This window comes from Triticum aestivum, chromosome 7D (genome assembly GCF_018294505.1).
Source record: "Triticum aestivum cultivar Chinese Spring chromosome 7D, IWGSC CS RefSeq v2.1, whole genome shotgun sequence".
Classification (NCBI taxonomy): Eukaryota; Viridiplantae; Streptophyta; class Magnoliopsida; order Poales; family Poaceae; genus Triticum; species Triticum aestivum.
Window position 1 is genome coordinate 129,323,167 of NC_057814.1, and position 13,276 is coordinate 129,336,442.

The window sequence follows — 13,276 nt, forward strand, 5'->3', positions numbered from 1 at the left end:
TCATCAAAGCGAATGTTCCAACTCCGAGATGCCTGCACCAGCCCATAGATTGAGCGCTGGAGCTTGCATACCTTGTCAGCATTCTTAGGATCGACAAAACCTTCCGGCTGCATCATATACAATTCTTCCTTAAGGAAGCCATTAAGGAATGCCGTTTTGACGTCCATTTTCCATATTTCATAATCGTAGAATGCGGAAATTGCTAACATGATTCGGACGGACTTCAGCTTCGCTATGGGTGAGAAGATCTCATCGTAGTCAACTCCTTGAACTTGTCGATAACCCTTAGCGACGAGTCGAGCTTTATAGATGGTAACATTTCCATCCGCGTCCGTCTTCTTCTTAAAGATCCATTTATTTTCTATCGCTCGCCGATCTTCGGGCAAGTCTGTTAAAGTCCATACTTTGTTTTCATACATGGATCTTATCTCGGATTGCATGGCTTCAAGCCATTTGTTGGAATCTGGGCCCGCCATTGCTTCTTCATAGTTCGAAGGTTCACCGTTGTCCAACAACATGATTTCCAGGACAGGGATGCCGTACCACTCTAGTGCGGAACGTGTCCTTGTGGACCTACGAAGTTCAGTGGTAACTTGATCATGATCGTCATCATTAACTTCCTCTCTAGTCGGTGCAGGCACCACAGAAACATTTTCTTGTGCTGCGCTACTTTCTGGTTCGAGAGGGGTCATCTCATCAAGTTCCACTTTCCTCCCACTTACTTCTTTCGAGAGAAACTCTTTCTCCAGAAAGGACCCGTTCTTGGCAACGAAGATCTTGCCTTCGGATCTGAGGTAGAAGGTATACCCAATGGTTTCCTTAGGGTATCCTATGAAGACGCATTTTTCTGACTTGGGTTCGAGCTTTTCAGGTTGAAGTTTCTTGACATAAGCATCGCATCCCCAAACTTTAAGAAACGACAGCTTAGGTTTCTTTCCAAACCATAATTCATACGGTGTCGTCTCAACGGATTTCGACGGAGCCCTATTTAAAGTGAATGCGGCAGTCTCTAAAGCATAACCCCAAAATGATAGCGGTAGATCGGTAAGAGACATCATAGATCGCACCATATCCAATAGAGTGCGATTACGACGTTCGGACACACCATTACGCTGAGGTGTTCCAGGCGGCGTGAGTTGTGAAACAATTCCACATTTCCTTAAGTGTGTGCCAAATTCGTGACTCAAATATTCCCCTCGACAATCTGATCGTAAGAACTTTATTTTCCTGTCACGTTGATTCTCAACCTCACTCTAAAATTCCTTGAACTTTTTAAAGGTCTCAGACCATAAAACATATCTCTCATATAAATAGAACAACCATTTTTCTCGGATTTAAATGAGTAGCCATCTCGCATCAAACGAGATCTAGATACAATGTTCATGCTCAAAGCTGGCACTAAATAACAATTATTGAGGTTTAAAACTAATCCCGTAGGTAAATGTAGAGGTAGCGTGCCGACGGCGATCACATCGACCTTGGAACCATTCCCGACGCGCATCGTCACCTTGTCCTTCGCCAGTCTCCGCTTATTCCTCAGCTCCTGCTTTGAGTTACAAATATGAGCAACTGCACCGGTATCAAATACCCAGGAGCTACTACGAGCGCTGGTTAGGTACACATCAATAACATGTATATCACATATACCTTTGGTATTGCCGGCCTTCTTATCCGCTAAGTACTTGGGGCAGTTTCGCTTCCAGTGACCGTTTCCCTTGCAATAAAAGCACTCAGTCTCAGGCTTGGGTCCATTCTTTGTCTTCTTCCCGGCAGCTTGCTTACCGGGCGCGGCAACTCCCTTGCCGTCTTTCTTGAAGTTCTTCTTACCCTTGCCTTTCTTGAACTTAGTGGTTTTATTCACCATCAACACTTGATGTTCCTTTTGATCTCCACCTCCGCTGATTTCAGCATTGAATATACCTCAGGAATGGTCTTTTCCATCCCCTGCATATTGAAGTTCATCACAAAGCTCTTGTAGCTAGGTGGGAGCGACTGAAGGATTCTGTCAACGACCGCGTCATCCGGGAGATCAACTCCCAGCTGAGACAAGCGGTTGTGCAACCCAGACATTTTGAGTATGTGTTCGCTGACGGAACTATTCTCCTCCATCTTACAACTGTAGAACTTGTCGGAGACTTCATATCTCTCGACTCGGGCATGAGCTTGGAAAACCATTTTCAGCTCTTGGAACATCTCATATGCTCCGTGCTGCTCGAAACGCTTTTGGAGCCCCGGTTCTAAGCTGTAAAGCATGCCGCACTGAACCAGGGAGTAATCATCAACACGTGTTTGCCAAGCGTTCATAACGTCTTGGTTTGCTGGGACGGGTGCTTCACCTAGCGGTGCTTCAAGGACATATGCTTTCTTGGCAGCTATGAGGATGATCCTCAAGTTCCGGACCCAGTCCGTATAGTTGCTACCATCGTCTTTCAGCTTGGTTTTCTCTAGGAACGTGTTGAAGTTGAGGTTGACATTAGCGTGGGCCATTTGATCTACAAGACATATTGTAAAGATTTTAGACTAACTTCATGATAATTAAGTTCATCTAATCAAATTATTAATGAACTCCCACTTAGACAAACATCCCTCTAGTCATCTAAGTGATACATGATCCGAGTCAACTAGGCCGTGTCCGATCATCACATGAGACGGACTAGTCATCATCGGTGAACATCTTCATGTTGATCGTATCTTCTATACGACTCATGTTCGACCTTTAGGTCTTCCGTGTTCCGAGGCCATGTCTGTACATGCTAGGCTCGTCAAGTCAACCTAAGTGTATTGCGTGTGTAAATCTGGCTTACACCCGTTGTATGCGAACGTTAGGACCTATCACACCCGATCATCACGTGGTGCTTCGGAACAACGGACTTTAGCAACGGTGCACAGTTAGGGGGAACACAATTCTTGAAATTTTAATGAGAGATCATCTTATTTAGGCTACCGTCGTTCTAAGCAAATAAGATGTAAAACATGATAAACATCACATGCAATCAAATAGTGACATGATATGGACAATACCATTTTGCTCCTTTTGATCTCCATCTTCGGGGCGCCATGTTCATCATTGTCACTGGCATGACACCATGATCTTCATCATCATGATCTCCATCATCGTGTCTTCATGAAGTTGTCTCGCCAACTATTACTTCTACTACTATGGCTAACGGTTAGCAATAAAGTAAAGTAATTACATGACGTTTCAGTTGACACGCAGGTCATAAATAAATTAAGAGAACTCCTATGGCTCATGCCGGTTGTCATACTCATCGACATGCAAGTCGTGATTCCTATTACAAGAACATGATCAATCTCATACATCACATATATCATTCATCACATCCTCCTGGCCATATCACATCACATGACACTTGCTGCAAAAACAAGTTAGACGTCCTCTAATTGTTATTGCAATTTTTTTTACGTGGCTGCTATAGGTTTCTAGCAAGAACGTTTCTTACCTACGCCAAAACCACAACGTGATATGCCAATTTCTATTTACCCTTCATAAGGACCCTTTTCATCGAATCCGATCCGACTAAAGTGGGAGAGACAGACACCCGCTAGCCACCTTATGCAACTAGTGCATGTCAGTCGGTGGAACCTGTCTCACGTAAGCGTACGTGTAAGGTCGGTCCGGGCCGCTTCATCCCACGATGCCGCCGAATCAAGATAAGACTAGTAACGACAAGTAAATTGACAAAATCTACGCCCACAACAACTTGTGTTCTACTCGTGCATAGAAACTACGCATAGACCTAGCTCATGATGCCACTGTTGGGGATCGCAGCAGAAATTAAAAATTTCTACGCATCACCAAGATCAATCTATGGAGTCATCTAGCAATGAGAGAGAGAGGAGTGCATCTACATACCCTTGTAGATCGCGAGCGGAAGCGTTCAAGAACGCGGATGAGGGAGTCGTACACGTAGCGATTCAGATCACGGCAGAATCCGATCCAAGCACCGAACAATGGTGCCTCCGCATTCAACACACGTGCAGCCCGGTGACGTCTCCCGCGCCTTGATCTAGCAAGGAGGAGGGAGAGGTTGAGGAAGAAGGCTCCAACAGCAGCACGACGGCGTGGTGGTGGTGGAGAGACAGTTCTCCGGCAGGGCTTCGCCAAGCACACGCGGAGGAGGAGAGGTGTTGGGGAGGGGAGGGGCTGCGCCTTGGATGTGTTGCTGCAGCCCTCCCCTCATCCCTCTATTTATAGGGGCAAGGGAGAGGGGGCCGGCCCCCTCCAGATGGATCTAGAGGGGGGGGGGCAAGGGGGAGGCTTGCCCCCCAAGCCAAGGGGCGCCCCTCCAGGGTTTCCCCCAACCCTAGGCGCATGGGCCCTAGGGGGGGTTTGGCGCCCAGCCCACCTAGGGGCTGGTTCCCCTCTATATTCAGCCCATAAGGCCCTCCGGGGAAGGTGGATCCTCCCGGTGGACCCCCGGAACCCTTTCGGTGGTCCCGGTACAATACCGATATACCCCCGAACACTTCCGGCGACCGAATAAGGACTTCCCATATATAAATCTTCGTCTCCGGACCATTCCGGAACTCCTCGTGACGTCCGGGATCTCATCCGGGACTCCGAAAAACATTCAGTAATCACATACAAACCTTCCTTATAACCCTAGCGTCATCGAACCTTAAGTGTGTAGACCCTACGGGTTCGGGAATCATGCAGACATGACCGAGACAGCTCTCTAGCCAATAACCAACAGCGGGATCTGGATACCCATGTTGGCTCCCACATGTTCCACGATGATCTCATCGGATGAACCACGATGTCGAGGATTCAAGCAATCCCGTATACGATTCCCTTTGTCAATCGGTACGTTACTTGCCCGAGATTCGATCGTCGGTATCCCAATACCTCGTTCAATCTCGTTACCGGCAAGTCACTTTACTCGTTCCGTAATGCATGATCCCATGACTAACTACTTAGTCACATTGAGATCATTATGATGATGCATTACCGAGTGGGCCCAGAGATACCTCTCCGTCATACGGAGTGACAAATCCCAGTCTCGATCCGTGCCAACCCAACAGACACTTTCGGAGATACCTGTAGTGCACCTTTATAGCCACCCAGTTACGTTGTGACGTTTGGTACACCCAAAGCATTCCTACGGTATCCGGGAGTTGCACGATCTCATGGTCTAAGGAAATGATACTTGACATTAGAAAAGCTTTAGCAAACGAACTACACGATCTAGTGCTATGCTTAGGATTGGGTCTTGTCCATCACATCATTCTCCTAATGATGTGATCCCGTTATCAATGACATCCAATGTCCATGGTCAGGAAACCGTAACCATCTATTGGTCAACGAGCTAGTTAACTAGAGGCTCACTAGGGACATGTTATGGTCTATGTATTCACACATGTATTACGATTTCCGGATAACGCAATTATAGCATGAACAATAGACAATTATCATGAACAAGGAAATATAATAATAACCATTTTATTATTGCCTCTAGGGCATATTTCCAACAGTTAGCGAGGCCCAAGTGGGACACTCCATTCAACCGGGCGTTGAACATATTGAAAGGACTCCCGGCGGAGACTCGGCCGTCATATGGACGCGTGCACGGTGCCGGAGACGGTGCCACATGGAAGAAGTACTACTGTGAGACCACGGAGGAGAGAAAGGAAAGACGGAGGTTAACCGAAGAAAACATCAACAAGAAGGTTGTGATTGCGGTTGAGAAGAAATCATCTGAGATAGTCGCAATAGCGGTAGCTGCCGCAAAACAGGTGGTTGCAGATATGTCTACTGTCTTGGTTCCGGCCATTTTCAATTGCAGCAGGCAAAATCCAGAAAAAAATGCAGCGGACTTTCCCCTTGCTGACTTCTTCGGGAGCAGCTCGACTAGCGTTGCACCAGCACCTACACCTGCACCTGCTCCCGCACCTGCTCCCGCACCGGACATGCTCGGTGGTGCTTCGTCTTTGGTTGAGCTCGACGCCCTCACGGTATCTGTCACACCGGCCCTCTTCAATAAATGCATAATCTCCCGTTTCCGTTGCCTTTTGGATGTCTCACGTCGCAGACATGTCTTTGAAGGCCGACGTAACCCCGTGCACCATATTATACACTATTGGCGACCAGAAGGTGGACGTGGGGAAGGCGACGATAATGAAGCCGAAAGAACCATTGTTCCACGGCCGGCCGATCCCCCCGGACGTCTTCAAGGTTTCCGTGGCCAGTGTCAAACCGGGCCACGAGAATTTGGCTCCTCTGGTACTAGGGGGATGACGACGAGACCCCACGGCGGCTTGGTGATTGCAATGGGTGGGTCCTGTTGTGGCCAAAGAGACTGCTTCGTCTGGAGGCGGCCGGGAGCACACCCACGAGCACGCAGTTAGTTATGAACATCAACACCCCACCTACCCAATTAGCGTCGACTGTCGTGCTGGGTGATAGCGGACGGGGTGAGGAAGTGGCTCCATTAGTCGTTGGTGACGTCGCCATAGATGAGGATGAGGATGACACTCAGTAGTATCTCAATACTGGCGCCTACTCACGGTTTGAGCATCATGAGTCGGTGCCTGAATTGCCGCCTCCGGAGGCTGAACGTATTATAGACGACCTTCCGGTAGCAAAGAAGCCTAGGAAGAGGGTGAGGAAAGGCAACCAAGCTGCTTCTATGATCTAGCCGCCTCAGCAGCCTCGGGTTCAAGACCGTATAGATATCCCCGGTGCGACAAAATGGCATATCCCCGGTCAACCAATCCTACCTAAAGCAGCGCTATGGGCCAGATTCGGCGATCTAAGGAGACTTCATGACGATGTGCTGTGGATAGAGAAAGGCATCATCGCCTCAAAAAATCCAGGATACCCACTCTACGTGGTTAACGTGCCGCGACAATTGTCGTACGTCGACACATTCCCCGCGGAGAAGTTCTTCCGTCGATTTGATTACATCTTCGACATGTTTCACTTGAAGAAGCTGGATTTTACATTTGTCCACCTTTATGCCTTACAAATGAACTACCTCATCGGGGTTGAGCAGATACCTCATATCTGTGTCGCTGACCCGTAGTTCATGCACGAGGGCTTCTTGGGAGTCTGCGCAGAGCACCGTGAATACGCGAGGGAATACATCGCCAATTTCATGCTCGCCAATAAGGAAAAGGAGGCGATTATCGTTCCTTATCATCCCCTATAAGTCATCCGCGCGGATATCCTTCCTTTGATTTCAATCATTCATTTGCATGGTGGAGGCTAATTAATTTGAGGTGTACTTATTTTGCGCAGCGGCAGGCGCGCCGTCCTCATCATCCTCTACCCCCGATACTCCCATGCTCTTTACTTGGACTCGTCGAAGAACATTAACAAAAAGGATTACACCCACATCAAGTATGTTCTCGACAGTGCTATGTTTTACTACGGCGCACGGGGTGAAGAGGTCAAGGACAAGAAGAAAAGGGACAGCAGGCCTGCCTTCGGCCATAAGACCGACTTCTGCTGCATCCAACAACCGAGTGATTCTCTTAATGATGGTTCTATGTCCTACACCACATGCTGGAGTACAGACGGGATCACTAGAACCTTCGCATGTCACCTAAAACCGGCGATGCCCATATTCTGCAATGGGCAAAGAACTTAGGAGATATCGAGGATCATCGACTTCGAGCTGAGTTCTATCACATCCAGCGCGAACTTGCCCAAATCATCATGAAGGAGGTCGTCGAAAAAACAGGGATGTTCTACGAAGAAGGACAAATGTCGCGGGAAGACGTCCGAACACGCGTAGCCGCTCAGCGTCTCGACCTGAAGCCTTTCACTAAGCTCGGGGACTATCTCCCTGACTTGGATGTATGGCACGGCATGTTGGAGTGATTGTCGATATATGACAATGTGTCTGTTTAGTCCATACTTTCTGTATGACGAAACTTTGAGTTATGCACGACGAAACTTTATTTGTGATGTAATTAAACCGTCCTCCTCGACTAGCGAAGATCACTCTAGTTAGGGCATTTTGGGTACGATGAACTTTGTTATTTATGCTTATGATATGTTGCTTCTATTTTTGCCAAGTCTGTCTCTTTCTGTTGCTCAACTATATATGTTGCATATCATCGACTCATGTGACGATGCAGGTGTATAGATCATCGTTGGCGAAGAAGTGCGACGCCAGGAGTATACGATGAGTGGCCGGACTGTCAGGCCCAGGTGTACCGGTTTCCGGTTTCCGAGCGACAGCCAGTAGTTAGTTTAGGTTCACGCTAATGCGAGAGAAGGATATGAACTCATGTACTGCATAGTTCCGCTCTCACTCAAAGTGATAGCTCTTCTCACGTATATCATTGTTTACATGGATGACGATGTAGTTGCAAGTAATCGAGACTTGTATCACTATTTTCGAGATGATGACGAGAGACCACTTTGTGTTGGATGATGATTATGATGATGGCATGATTTGATGAGACTATTTGTATGTATATGCTATGATTACATTTGTATGTGTATGATATGCTAAATATTATTGTATAAAGCCTGTTCAAATACAAAACAAATATGCAGGAAAACCAGAAACTAATAAAACTAGCAGTAGCGAGGGGAATAAAGTTAGCAGTAGCGCTCCCATACCAGTAGCGCTTACTAATAAAAAGCGCTGCAGATATTAGCAGCAGCGCTCTGCAATAAACCTCGCTACTGCTAGCCATGTATAGCAGTAGCGTTGGATGACACGCGCTACTGCTACAAGTTAGTTGTAGCGCCTTATCAGTAGCGCAGCATCCCGCGCTACTGATAGGCAAAATACCCGCGCTACTGCTAGGGTTTTCCCTAGTAGTGTGTGTTTGATAAAAAAAACCACAGTAAATTCTGGCAAAAAGTTGAACTAAGGCTAACTTGTTGTCCTTTCCAACTCAATTTTCCATCCTTAGCCAATATAAATTGTCAAGCAAATCATTCGTAATTGCCATGCTTTCCTGCTAACGTTCACTTGGCTAATGGATAAGTTTAGGGTTGTTACCTCTGTCACTGTTCACAGAGGAGACACTGTGCTGTTTTGGTCAGATCATTGGCAGATTGGAAATACTTGCACCCCTCTTCAGGAAAGATTTCCCAGGCTCTATTCCGTTTATCTCCACAAAAATCTTTCTGTCATGGAAGTTTTTCAGACTGACAATTTTCAAGAGCTGTTTTATTTACCTCTGTCTGAACTAGCTTTCCAAGAGTTTCATCAACTTTCTTCTTTGATGGAATCTTGTCATTTGGACAGCGGTTGCCCTGATGCTTGGGTTTGGAGGCATGGTAAGCAGGCAAACTATCCTACTAAAAAGTTTTATGACTTTGTGTATCAGCCGGTAATGGCAAATCCCATTTTGAAGTGGGTCTGGAAGAGCTGTTGTACCATGTCGATCAAAATGTTTGCCTGGCCGGTCATAATGGACAGAGTTAACACCAAAGATATGATCCAACATAGACACTGGAGGATTAATGATGGGCCTGAGTGTGTGCTTTGTCCAACTAGGACACTGGAGGACAGAAACCACCTCTTTTTCCAATGCAATTTCAGTGTACGTGTGTGGAACTATCTGCAGATTGTTTGGAAGGATTCTGATGACATGGTTGAGATTGCTATGCATGCCAGAAAGGATTTCAATAAACCTTTCTTTGCAGAAGTGGTCTTTCTTGCTTGTTGGAATGTTTGGAAAGTCGGGAATGATAGGGCATTCAGGCGTATCAGGCCTTCTTTTAGGGCATGGAGAAATGGTTTCATACATGATGTTACACTCCTCTCCCACCGGATAAAAAAAGATATAGGGATGCACTGCTTAGATGGATTGATTTCCTACCTCCTTGAGGAGGACTCTTGTATTTTCAGTTTTGTACTCTTTTTTAGGTATAGCCCCATCCCCCTTTTGTATAGTTTTCTTTAGTTTACTTTCTTTATTTTCTTTTCCTCGTCTTGAGGATCTTTGTATTTGTGCTCTTCTCTTTTTTAATAAAATGTTGTGGGGTGTAAGCCCTGCAGTCTTCATGGTAAAAAAACGTTCACTTGTTAAGCCAGTCCAAATAAAGTTGCCCCCATGCGCATAGACAACGTTGGGGCAAATGTGCCATCCCCGTCCCTGTTGATGTACTGGCTCGAACTCATCACTTCACCAGGGACGTCGCGGCCAGACGCATCGTTCCCTTCTCAGTCTCAGGCCAACTCCCCTCTACTATTTGAAATCGACTTATTCGGATTGTTTTAAGACAGCTGAGGATGGGAAAATCCACTATTAAAATTATTTTCATGAACAAACCGTATTCCCATGAAATTACAAATAACATGCACTCCTTAAATGTTGACAACCATTCAAACATGTAACCACTTTGCCAAAATATTGTATTTGTAAAATAAAATTTATTTTGCAAGTTTACAACGGGATGCAAAACCATTGTAAATTCTATGCCTCCTTTGGTTTACAGAAATTTTGTAGGAATTTTAAAGAAAGAATTTTGTAGGATTTTTTTTTGAATCCCTTTGGTTTGTAGGAATGGATTCCAATTTATATGTTGGATAGGAACCAATCCTTCACACTTAAAGAAAAAACATTAGTCTAGACTCAATGAAAAAATTCTTATCATATACATCAATTGACATCTCTTTCCCTATAAGAATTGAGATACACACTAGTGCAGAAAAAGACTAGTGGTGACGTGGCAAAAAAGGCCTTGATGAAGTTGGCACACGATGCCAACAATATGGCGCCGTTGTTAAAATTAATAGTGGCGTTGAAAGCCAACACCACCCCTAACATTGGTATTGATGGCATGCTATTTGTCCAACGGCACTAGTAATATTCATCACTAGTGACATGCCATGTTGATGCCATGCCACCAATATGATTATCAGCTATAAAATAATAGTTGTACAACAACACTTTGCCAGCAAAATGACAGCATAATTCAGTTTACTCACAAGAATAAAATAAGTTTGACAGTACAAAATACTGGCAAATAACAACATTTAAGTTCAACAAAGTAATAATTAACATAGTTTAACAAAGTATTAAATAGAGGCAGGTAACACACATGTTCAACGAAGTTCAACTAGATTGGGGGTAATAACATAATAGGAGTAGGTGGCATGCATGCCTACTAACTAGACTCTTTAGCGAGCGAAGTCATAGTCTGGAGTAAGTGAATCAGATCTGCCAACATGTCTGTAGTAGACCATGATCTCGTCACGATCATACTCGAGGTAGAATGTGGCCCTTTCCCCAGCTTCCATCTCGTACGCATGTGCAAGGCTCCCCAACTAGGGCACCCGAGATAGGTGCGTGCGGGGGGGGGGGGGGGGGGGGGGGGGCTCGTTGCTGACAAAACAAATGAAGTCCTGGGCCGTCAGCATCTTCATGAGGATACACTGGAATGTGTTGGTTGCATCAAGTGAGATCCGAAACCTTTCTAAAAGTCACGCCTTGCCCCACAAGGGATGATCTGAACAAAATTAAAAGAAAGTAATAGTTAGACAATTTTGGGCACAACCACACGAAACTCAATCAGAACATGTTAAACTAAATGACCAACACATAACACATAGATATAATTCAACATAAAGCAAATATAACTAGCTAGATCATTATATATTTTACACATTCTAGTAATTAAGCAGTTCTACAAACCATGCACATGGTTCAAATATAAAACATGCGTAAATTAAACAGTTCGTACGCTAGCGCTACCCATACAGCTAGCTAGAGGCTGAGAATGTATGTAAATGCGATGAATTTTGACCACTAATATAGTTTTAATTAAGTGATCGTGTTTGGTTACGTTTTTTCACCGTTTGGTTGGATTAAATGGCTTAAATGCTGCTTAAATTGAAACTACAAATTTGAACCCAATGCCAAAAATAATATGGAGGCTGCGGCCATTCTGTCTTCCTCTCTTCCAAGTTTTTTTTATTTTGCCTGGAATTCCTCTGTTCCAAGTTAATATTGTTAGAGCAACTCTAGCAGGCCCAGCAAAACGCCCGGCCCGCAAAAATTCTGGCAAGTATGCGGGCTCGGCCCAATTTTCCGGCCAGAACAGAGCCCGCATACTCGCCCGGCCCGTAAAATTTTTTGCCGCAGCCCGCAAACCGCACGCCCTGAGCACTATAACTACAGTTCCACGACCCTTTTGCGGGTCCAAACCCTATTCCCCCGCCGCCGCGAGCCACCCGATTCCCCTTTCCCCTCTCCACATTTCTCGCCGCCGGCGACCACCCGCCCCGCCTCCAGCCGCCATGTGGGGCCGAATGTGGAGCTCCGGAAGCGGCTCCGACAGCAGATCCGGCCGTGAGAGGGACCCGAAGCGCGAGTGGCGCGTCCGGTCGGACGGCGCAAGGAAGCGCGGAGCCCGGAAGTGGACCAACCATGGGATGTCGCCGCCGGCGAGCTTCAACCGCCGCGAGACGGAGGAGTATGACCGCTGGCGCGCGTCCTTCTCCTCCGCGAGGTCTTCCTACGCCGGATCCTCCTCGTCATCTGGCGCGGGCTTTCTCCCCGTGAAGAGGGAGTGGTCGGACGACGAGGAGGAGCCGGCGCCGTTCGCCTTCGTCCCGGTGAAGGAGGAGCCCGCTCCGCTCGGCCGCCGCGGAGTCGTCGGGCCCGAGGACTACGTCGCGGACTTCGACGCCGTTGCTACCGCCATCGCGCATGTAGTATGATCTATGCTTAATTTGTTGATCATGTAGTATGTATGAACTCTGTAGTATGTGATGTGATGAACTATGTTTGTGCAATTTCTTCCGCGAAAGTGTTTTTTCAAATTATGCAGATTTAGATACGGTATCTGATCGGCCGCGCATATTTTCGACCCGCAAACGCGATCTTCGTGAAACCGCAAACGCGTTTTGCAGGTCGAATTTTTACGGGTCTGCTAGAGTTGCTCTTAAGGATGGTAACTGACCGGAAAGTGCTCCTACTTTTCCGCATCTTGCGGAGGGATGGAAGAGCGACTGTGCTTGTATGGGTACTGTGGAGTGTGGACGATGGAGCAGATCCGATATAGACGCATGCATGGAGGAGCAGCATTGACCTTTCCTTAGCTCTTTTTTTTTCTTTCTGCAATAATAATAGTACGTAGTAGGAAACTGTGAGCAGTTGATGATTGCAGGGTAGATCATATGAAAGTGCAACCGTAGGCGAGTGATGACTCAGGCCAGAGCCCACAGCCACAGGAAGAGGACAACACAGAGAGCAATTGATGCTTACAGCTACACCACTTATCTTCTCACTGTAGAAGACTAGGGTAGATGACGGACATGGAACCGTAGGTAGGGGCCGTGGG